This window comes from Xyrauchen texanus, chromosome 46 (assembly GCF_025860055.1).
Source record: "Xyrauchen texanus isolate HMW12.3.18 chromosome 46, RBS_HiC_50CHRs, whole genome shotgun sequence".
NCBI lineage: Eukaryota > Metazoa > Chordata > Actinopteri > Cypriniformes > Catostomidae > Xyrauchen > Xyrauchen texanus.
Window position 1 is genome coordinate 15,255,488 of NC_068321.1, and position 16,670 is coordinate 15,272,157.

Consider the following 16,670-nt stretch of genomic DNA (forward strand, 5'->3'; position numbering starts at 1 on the left):
TGATCTCCGACATGCATGGCTCACCTGGGAAGACGAGCTTTCACAGCTTTCCTGTGTCACACTGCCAAGGTGTTACACTACAAAAATGGATGCACTAGTCAGCTCAAGAAGCGTTCATGTCTTTAGTGATGCCTCCGAGCGGACATATGGCGCTGTGGCCTATCTTCGCACTGAGGATGCTCAAGGAAACGTTGAAGTGGCATTCTTGGCAGCTAGATCAAGGGTAGCTCCTAGAAAGCAACAGACAATACCAAGACTTGAACTTTGTGCACCTCTAACTGGAGCTCAACTAGCAGCTATCCTTAAAAAAGAGCTTACCTTGGAAATCAGCAGTTTCAATTACTGGGCTGATTCCACTACTGTTCTGCACTGGCTTCAATCAGACTCATGCCACTTTAAGGTGTTTGTAGGAACCAGAGTCGCAGAGATCCAGGAGCTTACTGACTCCCAAGCATGGTCTTATGTGAACACGCAAGAAAACCCTGCCGATGACATAACTCGTGGGATGCCGTTGTAACAGCTTGCAGAACATAACCGCTGGACAAAAGGTCCTGCCTTTCTGTGGAAACCTACATCTTCTTGGCCTAAATTACCCAAAATAGAGCCAGTAGATTATACAGAGGAACTGTGTAGGTCTACATCTTTTCACCTCCTAATAACTTCCAATGAACAGCAGCCAATTGATGCTACTCAATTCAATACATTCCAAGAGCTTGTGGAAGCAACTGTCCAATCTCTTCACGGGGCGGCCAGCGCTACTAGCCCTCCCTTGGCTGACTCATACAGGAAAGCTGAACTAGAAATCCTAAAATATTCACAAATGGAGAGCTTCCCTGATGATTACAAACAGCTTCAAGCAGGGAAATCTGTTTTTTCGAGCAGTCGCTTACTGACACTGTCCCCTGAGTTTGATTCTGACACTCACCTGATTAGAGTAGGTGGGCGACTTCGAAGGTGTAATCAGCTAAGCTCTGATATTCTTCATCCAATTGTCCTAGACCCAGTTCATCCAGTAACTAAATTACTAATTAGACAATATGATGCACATCTACACCACCCTGGTTCAGAGCGTGTATTCGCTGAAATCAGAAGGCGTTTCTGGATTCTGAGAGGACGGCAAGCTGTTCGTTCTATTCAAAAGCAATGCATTGAGTGTCGTAGATGGCGTGGCAATCCAGATACCCCAAAAATGGCAGACTTACCCCCTTCCAGTCTGCGACTCTTCCAACCTGCCTTTTACTCCACAGGCATGGATTGTTTCGGCCCATTCACTGTCAAAATAGGTAGACGGAATGAAAAACGTTGGGGCATCATTTATAAGTGTTTGACTACTAAAGCAGTTTACATTGACCTTCTGATTCAGGCTGATTCAGACTCTTTCCTTATGTCCCTCCGACGATTCATTGCTCGGAGAGGGAAACCTCATGAGTTACACTCTGACCAAGGAACCAATTTCAAGGGTGGAGACAGTGAGCTTAGAGAAGCTTGGAAAAATCTTAACCCCTACTTGCAAGCAAAGCTTGCCAAACACCAGATTGAGTTCCATTACAATCCTCCTAGTTCTCCTCACTTTGGTGGATCCTGGGAGAGAGAAATCCGCTCTGTTAAAACATCTCTGTATGCCACCATTGGTGCCCAAACGGTCACAGAAGAGGTGCTCAGGACTGTTTTAATTGAAATAGAAGGAATCCTAAACTCAAAGCCACTGGGATACGTATCTTCAGATGTAGCAGATCCAGACCCAGTAACCCCTAACTCTCTAATAATGGGTCGGCTGGATTCTGCATTACCACAGATAGTTTATCCTGAATCTGAACTGCTTAGCCAAAAAAGATGGAGGCACAGTCAAGTAATAGCAGATCAGTTCTGGAAACACTTTCTTCGTAACTACTTGCCTGCACTTCAGTCCCGACAGAAATGGCAACAAGAAAAGGAAAACCTGGCGGTTGGTACAGTGGTATTGATTGCTGATCCACAATTCCCAAGAGCGCTCTGGCCTGTTGGGACTGTTAAAGCTGTTAAAGTCGGAGCTGACAAAAAAGTCAGAGTAGCAGAAATTACACCAGGCCTGTCGCTCGACTTATTAAACTCCCATTACTTCCAGAGTAATTGTACTGTGCTGGCCCTAAGGATGCAAATCTGCAATACACATTTGGGGGCGGCTGTATTAGAATGAGGGCCAGTTGAATATGTTCGTACTACCATCTAGTGGCAATGTAACCATATAACATCCTTATTAGGATTTTTGATTAGGCAGTCAGTTGCTTACCAATAACTAGGACCCATTATATGCTAAGGACCCAGTAGTTATGCTGCAATTCTGTTGTAACTCATGTGCCATTGCTCTTGATACTGTGGATAATCCCAGTTCATCAAAGATGTTCTTTGCTAATGTTGTTAATTGGTATCATGTGCGCGTGCATCAAATAAACCACACACATATCTACATACCTTGAAACTATTCCACTCAATCTGTACATATAAACATCAACGTGTGATGAATAAATAAGGTTCATTTTTCTACAAAGAGTGGTCTGTGAGTGGTGCATTGATATATCTCCTCTTCAATCGGACATAAATAATTAGTTCTAACCGGACATTCTCTGGTGGTTGCAAACTGATAGTAATCAGCACCTAAGTGCCTTTATAGTATAGCTCAAACGCTACACTCTTTCACACAACCTCTACTCTTGTTCGAAGAATCTGGTTTATTTATGACTTCAATATTATGCCATATTAATTTTCACACATTTTTAAATTGATAGTTCACCTAAGAATTAAAATGTTGTTGTCATTTACTTTTCCTCATTTTGTTTTTGTGTGTAAAAAATAAATAAATAAGTCTTCACGAAAAGCTGAAATACTTGAAAACCAGATCAAGAAAAAAATTAACGTTGGCTAGTTTGAAATAATCTTTAATAATTGTTTCTTTAAACTAAGTAGTCAAATAGATTCTGATTCTGGCGTCATTTTGACGCAACTCCAATCGTAGGCGATGAATGAAGAATGAAGTGTAATCCATCCCACATAATTTGTTCCCTTACGGCTCAATACACTTGACATTGCGTAGCTACGCATATGGGAGTGCCTTCATACACGACCTAGATGAAACCTCGCTACAATTACGCCAATGTTCATATATTTACAGTGGTGTTTGAGCTCCACCTGTTTTGGCGCGAAACTTTCCGCCATAAAAAAATGTGCACAGACGCGTTTCCTCAGAATTTCATCCATCAAGACAGCGATCAACTCTTGTATAGAAGTCATCTAGCTTCGCCGTTGATATACACGAGTCAGCGGGCGGAATCTTCGTGGGAAAACTTTCTGCGCCCCTGTAATGTTCCGGCGAACATCACACCGCCTCGCCGAATGCATTCACCGCCACTGTTGAGACTGACGCACTCTTTATATGCTATATGCTATGGAGGACGAACATAAGGTTTGTCCGTCTTCAAGCAAAGGCTCTCTCAATGGATTGTCGATGCAATTAACCTGGCTTATGAGTCGCAGGGTAAGACTTGCCCAATTGGTGTTAAAGCACACTCAACTAGAGGCCTCATGGGCATTGATGAATGTTTCAGGATGGTCCTATAGGAGTGGTGGTAGTGTAGTGGTCTAATGTGCATAACTGGTAAACTGGTAATCAGAAGGTTGCTGGTTCGATCCCCACAGCCACCACCATTGTGAGCAAGGCATTTAACTCCAGGTTGCTCCGGGGGGATTGTCCCTGTAATAAGCTCACTGTAAGTCGCTTTGGATAAAAGCGTCTGCCAAATTCATAAATGTAAATGTCCTCTCAAAACACATTCGCAAGGTTTTCCAACCTAGACGTAACGTGTCTTTTTTCACAAGTCCTCTCTGTTTAGAGCACTTGTTATTTATTGCCAAATATATATATACTTATACCCTTCCCTTTAAGTACAGGCTCCCCATCATGTGCACAACACCTGCAGTCAGGCCATTATAATTTACCATAAAGTTGTAAGCACTTTCATTATAAATAAACTCCCTTCCGGACTGGGTTCACAAGGAGTTAATTCAAACTATATGACTATAGTTCATATATTTGTTATGAGTGCTCTCCTCCTGGCCAACATGAGGATCACTCATTGCAGCATACTCATGTTGGTCACCATCCCACAAGACAGCGGCACCATGTTTCCTCTCTGGGAAGTTATGTCGTGTAGTGTGGCGTGATGGGATTCTGTTCCCCATATGCATAGCTATGCAATTTCAAGTGTACTGAGTCGTAAGGGAATGTCTCGGTTACTTACATAACTTCGGTTCCCTGAGACAAAGGGAACAAGACATTGCGAATGCTAGCTGCACTTCGTCTCAGGGAACCAAGGTTAAGTAAGTAACCAAGAAAAGTAAGTAGCCTACATACAACAATGAATTACAACACTCTAGTGGCCCAGATCCGGATTTTCCGACAAGGGCCACGCATAGGCCATATCTGGCCCAAATCTCAGCTGATCAGTAGCCAATAACCGGCCTTGCACTGGGCCAGAACATGTATAATATCAGTACAGAATCTCAGCCTTATGTATACCATATCAACACCAGCCTTTAACTAGAAACCCCATATCTGAGCCACATCCAAGCCTCATCTAAATCAATTTCTGCACAGAATCTCTTCTCAGCCATAATATCTCCAGATCATATACATGTAGAATAAATATATATATATATATAAAACAGGTCCTTAGACAATTTATAATTTTGTGTTTTTTGTTCAGTGTACATACACACAACATTAACAGTGATCTTAACTAAAAATAAAATAAACCCACTAAATTGAACTAAAGTAAATAAAATTAACATCTGCAACAGGTAAAATGCAGTTAATTCAATGTTTTCAATGATCAGTTATACATTTAGCAGAGGGGACAAAAGGAAAGCCTTGCATTAATGCAATATACAGTACATGCACATTCTAAACAAATTAAACGGATGAAACAACATAAAAAAACAATAATTTTGTATGATCACAGTAGATATTTTATTGCCCACCCTAATAGCTGCATTTGTTTCTCTCAGTGTGTGTGAGAGTGAGTCTAGACAGAATTGTCCTGAACAATTAAGTTAAAAGTGTCCTGCTCTTCTTTTCTCCTCAACCGCTTCCTACTTCCTCAATCTCTTTCAGGGGCAAACTGAAGCCATCTCTTTACGTTAACTTCAGTCTCCTGGTTGGCGGTGTTGCATGCCAGGCGATTTTTTTTTCCCTCTGGGATTTAAATGTTCATGTGTGTTGTCAGTCAAACTCATTGACAAATTAGTTTATCAGCCTCATTGATTCTTTTGATTTAACACAACTGGTGAAAGGCCCAGTTGCCTTTGAAACATTACAATTGTTCTCGCTTCTGGCCTGCCTCTCTGACTTACAGGCTTGAATGAAAGCAAGACTGAGATCATTGTGTTTGGGCCCAGTGAAACCCTTAGAACCTCTGATCTTAATTTCGTCTCTCTGTCTCCACATGTTAAATTGTGTGTGAAAAATGTGTGTGTTCTTTGATAATGCTCTTGAATTTGACAAACAAGTCAAATCTAGTTTTTTTAAATTACGAGCATTGGCAAAGGTGATGAACTTTCTTTCTACTAAGAATTTGAAATGGCAATTCATGCTTTTATTACTTCAGTGCTTGACTATTACAATGCACTTTATATGGTTATTAGTCAGTCATCTCTTTCCCAGTTGCAAACTGTACAGAATGCAGCTGCTAGGCTTCTGACTGGTGTCAGGAAAGTTGAACATATCACCCCTGTTTTAGTGTCACTGGCTTCCAGTTTGCTACAGAATTTATTTCATAATCCTACTCCTCATTTATAAATCCTTAAATGGTTTAGCACCATCTTACCTCACTGATCTCCTGACTGAGCAACACTCAGTGAGATCTCTGAGGTCCTCAAACCAGAGGTTATCAACAGTCCCAAGAACTAGACTAAAATTAAGAGGTGACGTGCATTTGCTGTAGATGTGCTGCAGCTTTGGAATAGCCTGCCTGTTTTTATTAGAACAGCCACAAATGTATACAAGTTTAAATCAAAGCTCAAAACAATTATTTTCTCAATAGCTTTTAACCAATTATGTTTTCTGCTGTTTTACATGTTATGTATTGTTTGTATTGAGTTTTATAACAGTCCATCATCATGTACCATATTATGTGCAGCACATTGTTCAACTGTTGTTGTTTTTTTAATAGTGCTCTATAAATAAAAGTGACACTGACAATGGTGACCAGAAATCAGAAGGTCCAAAATCTCCACCTTTGACCAGCCCCGACCAGTATGTGGCTGAATGTGTGGAAGTCACTTCCACACCGGAATGTGCAAGTGTAGATTTACAGTAAAAATGTACTTAAATATTGATCTGGTTCTCACCCACACATATTACATCACTTCTGAAGACATGGATTTAACCTTATGGATTATTTTATGCTGCCTTTATGTCCTTTTTGGACCTTCAAATATGGACCTACAGAAAGATATACACATCTTGGATGGCATGAGCATGAATAATAATGAGAGAAGTTTTATTTTTGGTAACCAGTCCTTTAAAGGCAGCCACTTAACGAATTAGTGAATCAATCTTTTTGGTGAACACATTCAAAAGAATCAAGTCGCAAGTTAATGACGTTATTTCACTCTAATTAATATATGTGACTGGAGTGAGAGGTATAAAGATGTAAAGAGAAAATAAACAGATTTTATAGGTGTACTTTTAGTCTAATACTTTATTTTAATTATATATTAATATAATAATACATATTATATACTCTGCACCCATCTACTGAGGTACTTTAACTTGGGAATTAACATTACTTGCATCTGAACATAATATTTACAGGCAAATTGGCAATATTTTTGTTAGACATTTCCGTTGAAGCAAAGAGTTGTGGGTTGCGAGTGCCCACGAAGTATGCATAATCATACATACTCTGAATTCCCGTGAAAGAAGGTCGCAATCGAAGGCTGCATTCAAAGTATCCTATACTCGCTTTTATGAAACGAGACGTATGCGGCCGAGAAATGTGATCTCTGGAGGACGCAACCTTCCAAACGAGACACAGCCTTTATGTTATTTGAGCTAAAGAAGCACAATTTATGATAACTTTGTAGTCAGATATTACTGCTGAATTTAAATTTGTTCTTTGTAATCTTTTTTTTATAAATATCAAGCATTTTCAATATTTAACAAATTTGATAGAAAAAAATATATATATTCAAACATGGGTCATGCAGATGGCTTACAATAAACAATGTCTTGAATTTTGATAATCAATTATAATAACATTTATTAAAAGTTATTTTTTCTAAGAAGAAGAATAAAATCTAGGGATCCATTTAAAAAAAAAATATATAAAATCAATGTAACTTTTCAAATGTGGCCCATGATTCATAAACCTGATCTGGGCCACACACCTCCCATCAACAATCGGCCCTCATGTTGTTTGCCATCACATATGCAGAGCCACCATTGCCAGACATGGCCGATCTTTGCCTGACAGGACGCATGCCTTTGCCGCCATCAGTACCAGATTAGCAAGGATTGATATCACACAGTGGCAGGGCCAATTACAACAACACGGCCCTCCAGACAAGATTAATGATCTACGCATAGACTACTTTTCCATGATTAAATATTTAAAGATAGTTCAAAGGACCCTGATTTTGGTCAAACTGCTGCAGCAATTTTCTGTCCTCATTTTAAGATCAGAATCTCTAAAAGGACATCAGATCATATATCTATTTTCACATCAGAAATTATATTTTATATACGTAATTATACAAGTTTTCTCACCCGTCGATTTAAATAATCCAGATGATTATTGGCAATTCTATTAAGAAAAGAAACGTTTTTGCTAGTAAACATGTAATTACAGAGCTCAACAATTACATTCTTACAAGTAAAAATGCAATTGTAAGTGGTGTGGTGGTGGTGTAGTGGTCTAATGCACATAACTGGTAAACTGGTAATCAGAAGTTTGGTGGTTCGATCCCCAGACCATTGTGTCCTTGAGTAAGGCACTTAACTCCAGGTTGCTCCGGGGGGATTGTCTCTGTAATAATTGCACTGTAAGTCGCTTTGGATAAAAGCGTCTGCCAAATGCATAAATGTAAATGTAAATTGTAGATAACTGCAACTCTATAACAGACATCTGCAATTACAAACATACAAGTAAGTATTTAAATTAAAGAGCTCTACAGAATTCTGTTATTACATTCTGACAAGTAACAATTGCATAAAGAGCTCTACAATTAAATTCTTACTCAGATCAGTAAGAGCAGGGATACTAGATACTTTCTAAGCCCCCTGTATCTCCTACATGAAGAAGGAAACTTTGACAGACTGACACATCTGGGTCATTGGACTGCATCTTTTTTCTGTAGACATGAACACTGTCATTTGGGATCTGCATTGATTTTTCAGGAGACAGTAAGGTTGGATTTTATGTGCAATATGTTTGCGGTTCTAACTACTTGTGGTAGTTAATTGTTTTCTGTAAATCTTCTATAATATTTTGTTTATTTTTTGTTACATGTTTATTTGTTGTGTGCGACTTTACTCTGTGTTTTTATTTAATTAAATATGCATGTACAGAATGTTCATACAGGTGTCTATACTATATACATAAACCATGTCCCCCCAAAACTATTTTGCCATTTAAAACACACTTAAAATGTAAAGTATGGATTTTATTTGATTACATAACAAAATGTCAAACAACATGGCATTTTTAAGCAATTTTGCTAGACCTTTTCTCAAGGGCTAACTTCCCAAAGTCATTTTTAGTGGCTGTCAATTCACTTCAAATTCGGTGGTCTTACAAAGTAAAAACATCAACCTGTCAGAGAGTGAGAGCAAGACAAGAGGCCCAAGAGCAGAGGAACATTTCAAAGGATGAATAACAATACATTATCACTTCAACTGTGCTGGGGAAGACTGAGGATCCTGGCACAAGCTGCAGTGGCTGGGAGAAGTGTGTGGATGCGTGCACGCTGTGGCCACGTAATGGGCAAATCCATGAATAGTGTGTTCGTAGGCGAGTGTGTGCATTGTGGAAATCAGGAGCAGATTCTTAGGAATCTTGTTGAAGCTTAATGAGGTGCAGAGAACAGTGCCTAGCAGACTTGAATGCAACCACACTCCTGACACATGGGCAGAGAAGGGCAACCAAACAGAAATGAGACAGGACCAACTAGGCAGAGAGTGAGGAAAGTACTTCACATCAAACAACAATCTAGAAAAGATACTGAGAATACAAAGGGCTTAAGTAGGGAGTGAATCAGTGGAGAACCAGGTGCTGTTAGCATGCTAATTAGTGGCATGATCAGTGTTCCCCTGGGACCAATGAATGTTCCCATGGAAACACTGATCATGCATGCTGGCAGCGCCTGCGAGACATGAAGGAGAGAAAATAACAAATCAAACAAACAAAAAAAAAACTGAGCAAACTGAAAAACTCACCGGAGCCTTGACACACCTCATTAGATGAGTGACTCCATTTTAGGACATGTGCCCGAACTGATCACAGAAAAGATAACCGACCTGCTGGGCACATAGTGGGGGTACTGTGTTTCTTAGTGCAGCATGGACCACCACCCATGATACCATACCCACCACTTGAGTGGTGGGAATAATGGTATCTGGTGGGACAGTGGAGGTCTCGACCTCGAAACATCAAGACAAAGAGTCAGGCTTGACTTTCTTAGAGCCCGTGTGATACGAGAGGACAAAAATTAAACGTTTGAAAAATAGTGCCCAGCGAACCTGTCTAGAGTTAATGCGTTTGGAGCTACGGATGTACTCTAGGTTCTTTTGATCAGTCCAGACCATGAGAGGTACCCGCAAACTCTCTAAACAATGACACCACTTGCCCAAAGCCAACCAGACGGCCAGCAATTCTTGGTAACCAACGTTGTAGTTCTGTTCTGCTGGTGTTAAGTGGTGTGGAAAAAAAGCACACGTATGCATCTTTCCTTCCAAGGAAGAGCATTGCGACAGGACCGCTCCAACACCAACCTCAGATGTATCCACCTCTACCACGAACTTACATGCAAGGTCGGGAGTAACAAGGATGTTTTTTTTTAGACAAAGTGGCCTCAGCCCGCGGGGACCAACAAAAGTCAGTGTGGGTGGTGGTGAGATTCGTCAGAGGCGGCAAATTGGCTGTAATTCCTAATATATCTCCAATTGGAATTAACGAACCCCAGAAACTTCTGCAATACCTTGTGAGAATCTGGAGTTGGCCAATCGGAGATGACTGTGACCTTAGCAGGGTCCATGCGCACTCCCTCGGACAAAACAATGAACCCCAGAAACAGAACAGACTTCCCCACCTTGACGAACAGCCTATTCTCTAGCAGTCACTGAAGCACCTCCCTGACATGCTGAACATGGTCCTGGATATTCTTGGAGAAGATCAAAATGCCATCTAGACAAACACAAAACGATCAATCATGTTTCTAAGAATGTCATTTACGATTCCCTGCAAGACAGCGGGGGCTTTGAACAATCTGAAAGGCATGACCAAATATTCAAAGTGCCCCCTATGTGTGTTAAAAGCTGTCTTCCACTCATCCCCCTTCCTAATCCAGACAAAGTGATAAACGTTGCGTAAATCCAATTTCGTAAAGATGGATGATGCAAGAGTTCGACGGCAAAGGATAACTTTTCTTCACCGTGATGTCATTCAGCCCCAGAAATTCTATTCAGGGTTTAAGCGAGCCATCATTCTTCTCCATGAAGAAGAACCCCGCACCTGCCAGTGACGAGGAAGGGCAGATGAGACCGGCTGCCAGAGAATCATTGATATATATTATTGTTGCCTCTTGGGAGCCGAGAGCGAAAACAGCCATCCCCGAGGAGCAATTAAATCACACAGTTGTACGGGCGATGAGGAGGGAGGAAGGGTCACAGTGTGGGACCAGCTGAACACCGTCCTCAAGTCATGGTATGTCAATGGTACTCCAGATAAATCTGGAGTCAGTTCATCCTGCAACAAAACACTAGACACATTTGTTTTTTGTTTTTTTTATTTTTTGCATGAAAAGTGTAGTTTGTTTTATATTTTAATATATAATGCAGTAGCATTCATTATTGTTCAAATAGCTTTTAGGGACATTGTAAATATTGTACATACATCATGTACTCTTCAAAGCACTTTGTAAAGATTGTTTTTTAAAATGTTCTGGTAAAAAAAAAAAGTTTATTTTTTAATTAAATAAACTATCAGTAATCTAATTAACTCAACCTCTCAATCGCTACCTATTGAAGTCTTTCCCCATTCTAAGCAAAAAGTGAGTGCTATTTTTCTGTGGGCTTTGTGTTTATTTGTTGTGTTGACATTAAGCAACAATTTAATGACAACAATTTAACCTTGCTATCCAAGTTATTGTATAATGTATTTATTTTTATAACTCTATATAAGTTTATCAATAACTTTAATCCAAAATGATGTCACAAACAGCTATCCCCATAATGGACTAATATATAAAAAATGACTATCCATTCCTGCCTTATTAGTGCTTAGAGTTGATCACAATTTGTGGGCTTCTGCTTGTCCACTCGCCTTTTGAGGACTTTTTGACAGGTTCACAATGGTTTTAAGATCTGGGGAGTTTCCTGGCCACAGATCCAAAATGTCAATGTAATGATCTCTGAGCCACTTCATTATCACTCTTGCCTTGTGACATGGTGCCCCATCATGCTGGAAAATGCACGGATCATCACCAAGTTGCTCCTGGATCGTTGGGAGAAGTTGCTCTTGCAGGACGTTTGATACCATTCTTTATTCAAGGCAGTGTTTTGGGGCAGAATTGTGAGAGAGCCCACTCCCTTGGATGAAAAGCAACCCCACACATGGATGGTCTCAGGATGCTTCACTGTTGGCATATGAAAACTACCCATGGATTTAATATAGTAATATTGTATTAACCATGACTAGTATCCACGACTGTAGTGACCATGTTTTTTTTATTTATTTATTTTGGCAGTAACCAAGGTTACTGTAGTATCCATATGGTAACTTGGTTTTAGTAATAGTAACCACATAATAATATCTATGTTTAAATTTGAGGTTTTATATGTGGCTTATACTAACACATTTTTAAAAGTGAAACAAAGCAACCTAATAATTTTCTGCTTAAGCTTATACATATATATATATATATATATATATATATATATATATATATATATATATATATATACAATGTAAGTAATAATTTAAGTTACTAATTTTATCCAATGAATTCAGTAAAAATACTGGCCTAAAAGTACTTGGTATCAGATCGAAAAGAAAATAGTGGTATCAGCCCATCTCCAAGTCGAATAAAAGACCAGTCATATATATAGTGTTAATATATCGTCTCGTTCTCGTGAACCCAGTATCGTGTATCTTTAGGTCTCAGTGAGATAAATGTATCGTCACACCCCTAATATATATATATATATATATATATATATATATATATATATATATCAATGCATAAATTAGGGTTTTAAAATTCATCCCAAATTCTGAAAACAGTTACAAATATTGCAAGAGAGAAATATAACAGCACATATGATATTTAGTTTGACTTCCTAAAGCTGACAATCAATATTTTGTTTAGCACATTCTCTAAGTGTTAAGAACAATCTCTCCAATTATTTTATATATATATATATATATATATATATATATATATATATATATATATATATATATATATATACATATATATATAAACATATATTTTTTACATTTCAGGCCCTATTTTTTTTTTTTTGTACCATATTTGTGGAATGTGTGTTTAGCATTACTTGGACTGGTACCCAAATATGGGGATATTTGTATTTGTCTGTCTTTTTACTCATCTCTAGTTTTTTTTTATTTTATTTTTTTCAGTTGCTGCACTTACACTGTTTGTTGAATTAAGGGTTTGAAGTGGTGGGTTAACCCCTGTCTCTTTGACCTATTTATGAGTTGAATACATTGGTAACTCTTTACAGTAAGGTTCCATTTGTTAACATTAGTTGATGCATTAGGTTTCATGAATGAATAATTAACAATATTTTTTTACAGCATTTATTCATCTTTGTTAATGCTAATTAAAATACTAAATTATTTCATGCTATTTTATAGTGCTAATACTAATATAAACAAAAACATCTCTTAATTTAAAAAATGTATTACTACAGTACATACTAACATACTGGTCTCTCTAATGGGTTAAGCTGTATACCACTACAGGTGCTTATGATTTAGACGATTACTCTGGAGAGGCAGAGGTACTGTATCACTCCTGTTACCACAGTTTATCTGTCTGTGTCTCATCACAGATGACATCACCATGGTGATCTGCCCTGGGATCGGTAACCACAGTGACAAGCATTACATACAGGCCTTTGTGGATTACTCCCAGAAACAAGGCTACATGTGTGCCATTCTCAGCTATCTTGGTAAATGCTAAAACCCTAAAACAACTGCAAAAACAAAGATTTAAACAACTTTACAACTCAAATAAAATAGAACGCTTTAACAGAACAATTAATGACTTTAAGTGCTTTTATAAAATTATAAACTTTAAATCTCTGCCTTGAAACCCCTTAAAAATGTGGCCCCTTCACTTCTATTGTAAGTACCTGACTGCAACTTCGACTTTTGCTTTTTTATAAACAAAAGGAGGACAAATCGACGTTGGCTTTGGGGCTCAGGAGACATTTCTAAAGTGGGACCTGTGCAGGAGGTTGTAGAACTTCCTAATGGCAGACAACATGAAAAAAAAATATCTCTCACAGGTAAAACTTCTTAATTTATTAGAATTCTTTCAGAAATACATGAATCTGATATTTAGTAAGTAGCCATGTAATTAACAGGATAACGTAACAATTTTTTATTTTGAGATAATGAATGTGTGTATATTGTACATTATCCCTTACTTACATATTATTGTAAGTACTGTTTGATAGCACATGTTGTGGAGAATCAAATTTCTTTCTTCTCATTAAGAAAACTCTCAAAGTCCGGAGTTCCAGGTGTCAAAGGCTAGAGTTTATTGAGCAAACCAACAAACACGAGATGTCAGCTGAGATATGACTCTCTTAGTCCAAAACATGATCTTTTATACAGTTTGTTATCTGGTATTATGTCTACGCCCCCTTCATTATTTTTTGTAACCAATGGATACAGTTCACCACCATTATCTCACAGAGCCTTTGATTTCTTTTAAATGGTATAAATCTGGCTTTAGTATATCTTTTTAATTTGAAGTGGTAAAGAAAACATAAAAGTCTAAGCATAATAATGTCACTTTGACCACTGGTTGTTTTAATCTTTATCTTCAGCTATGTTTCTCAAGGTCCATAGCATCATTATTTCTGTTACAGCTGAATCTTTATCTTCAGCTGTGTCTCCCAAGGTCCATAGCATCATTATTTCTATTACAACTGAGTGCACTGTGTGGTTTTTGCAGCATCAACAATTTTAGTAGCCTCATATGCCCTCACCTGGGTCACACAAAATCCAGTAACCTCATGTGCCCTCCCCTGGGTCACATAAAGTCCAGGCCATTCCATATAATACTTTGATATGAAAAATATACTATGTTATAGAAAAATATACTATACACACTGCATCTTTTGCTTTGAAGTTGAATCCATTTGCAGCCATCTAGACTAACTAACTGTAGGAACATCTTGTCTTTCACTTTTCATATACAAACACAAATATAGCAGTGTGAAGCATGTAACTAACTGAAGTAAATCTGTCTTTTAGGGGAAGTTTATTTGGAGTCCTAGCAAGATGGAGTTGGCTGACCTCAGCCATCTGTATACAGCCACCTCTTAAATGCAGATTGAAGACATTCTGATGTGCTTTACGCAACTTTCATAAGCCAAATCTGACTCCCATTAAAGGCACTACTTTGTTACTTAGGTTCATTTAGATGCCATTTAGGTCAATGTTGCATCTAGGTTAAGTGGCAAAAACTATGATAGACTTCAGCTTATGTTCCTATAATGATTCTTTAAACAGTTTCTGAAATGCATTAGGAAGTTTTACAGACAAATCACACTCAGGGAGTACTAACAGATGGAAAATTGTGTACATTATATTCACAATGTAAGTTATATTGTTGAAAATAGGTCAGATATCCTATTATTTGATACTTAGTTGTTTTGATGGAAATTGTTTTTTATCTATATCTTTGTCAGATTAATGTTCCTCTCCTAATGGTGAACTCCTCAGATTATCCTTTAGTCCTTTGCTAACAATACCTTGCACACTAGCAGATATTTGTGTCAAAATACTGTTGAGTTTCATTGGACGCACAGCCTTGAAATACATGTGGATGGAGTCTTGCTCACAATTTATTCTGTAGCAGCACCATGGCGAAGCTCTTTACTGTCCAGGAGACCCTGAAGTAATCTACTGGCTATTATTGTCACAACATTATTTTCAAGTCATGTTATTTTATGTTTTGTTCACCAGATGGAAACCATCTGCCTCCAACTTTCTTCATGTTTAAAATTATAGTAGTGCATTGTGGAGCGGAGGGGGGTGGGGCCGCGCGAGGGATAAAGGCGGCCGGTGACGACGGTTCGAGAGAGAAAGAATTACGGGCATGTCCGTCATGTGTGTGTTTATGTTTGTGCTTTTTGTTTAAGTTTCCATTAAATTATTATTTATATTGACAAGCCGGTTCTCGCCTCCTCCTTGTCCATCTTAACCCCCTTACATGTATGTTTTTATTGTACTTAATTTAATAAATGTGCTTATGGTAATTAATGGTAAAATTGATAAATTGACATGTAAATAGAATTGAAATGTCATAAAACCCCAAAATAAGTGATTCATTTTGTTGTTATTACTTCAGGGAAGAAGAAATTGTATCAATTATCATCATCATCAAAAGGACCAATGAACCCCATAGGAGGGTTAAGGAAATATGGGTCACCTAATCTTAAACTCCTCTCCTTTGTGCTTCAACAAAGCTTTAAATGTTGATATATTTTTAGAGGCAACAATAGAATACTTTTAAGCTTCATAGATGACTAAGGATGGAATTTTTGGCCTTTGAGTGCACATCTAATTTAGATTCCATTCTGTTAAAGGTGCAGTATGTAAGATTTAGAAACCCTTGTTATTAATGACACTTATGGCCGTAGTAAGTAAACTGCAGCCAGCTACCAGTTGCTTGCGCTCATGCACACACTCCATAGGAATGCAAGCGAGCTAGCATCAGCCAAAACAATGACGTAACATACAAAGAGACTTAGCATGATCCACTGGCATCATGCTGACAGATGAGGTGGCATGATTGAAATTACACAATTATGATTGATTTACTAGAAACTTTGAGACTCTATCTTATTACTAAAAATAGGGTGGATATAGGTCTGACTATACGAGACTTTAGTTTGAATTAATAACTTTTCTTTGCATGATACATTGACTGCATTATACGATAGCCTATTTCGGCATTAGTTGCTAGCCAGCTTTATCAATAGCTGTTAGCTAAATTTGGTGGATGACGACAGTTGCTGTTTATACAATAGACTGTATTATAAATGTATTGACACAATCCAGTATTGATGTGATTCCATCACAACTGACATTTTGTTATATCAATAAGCTATTGTTTTATAATAATAGAATGTACATATTTTCTGTATAACCAAGTTA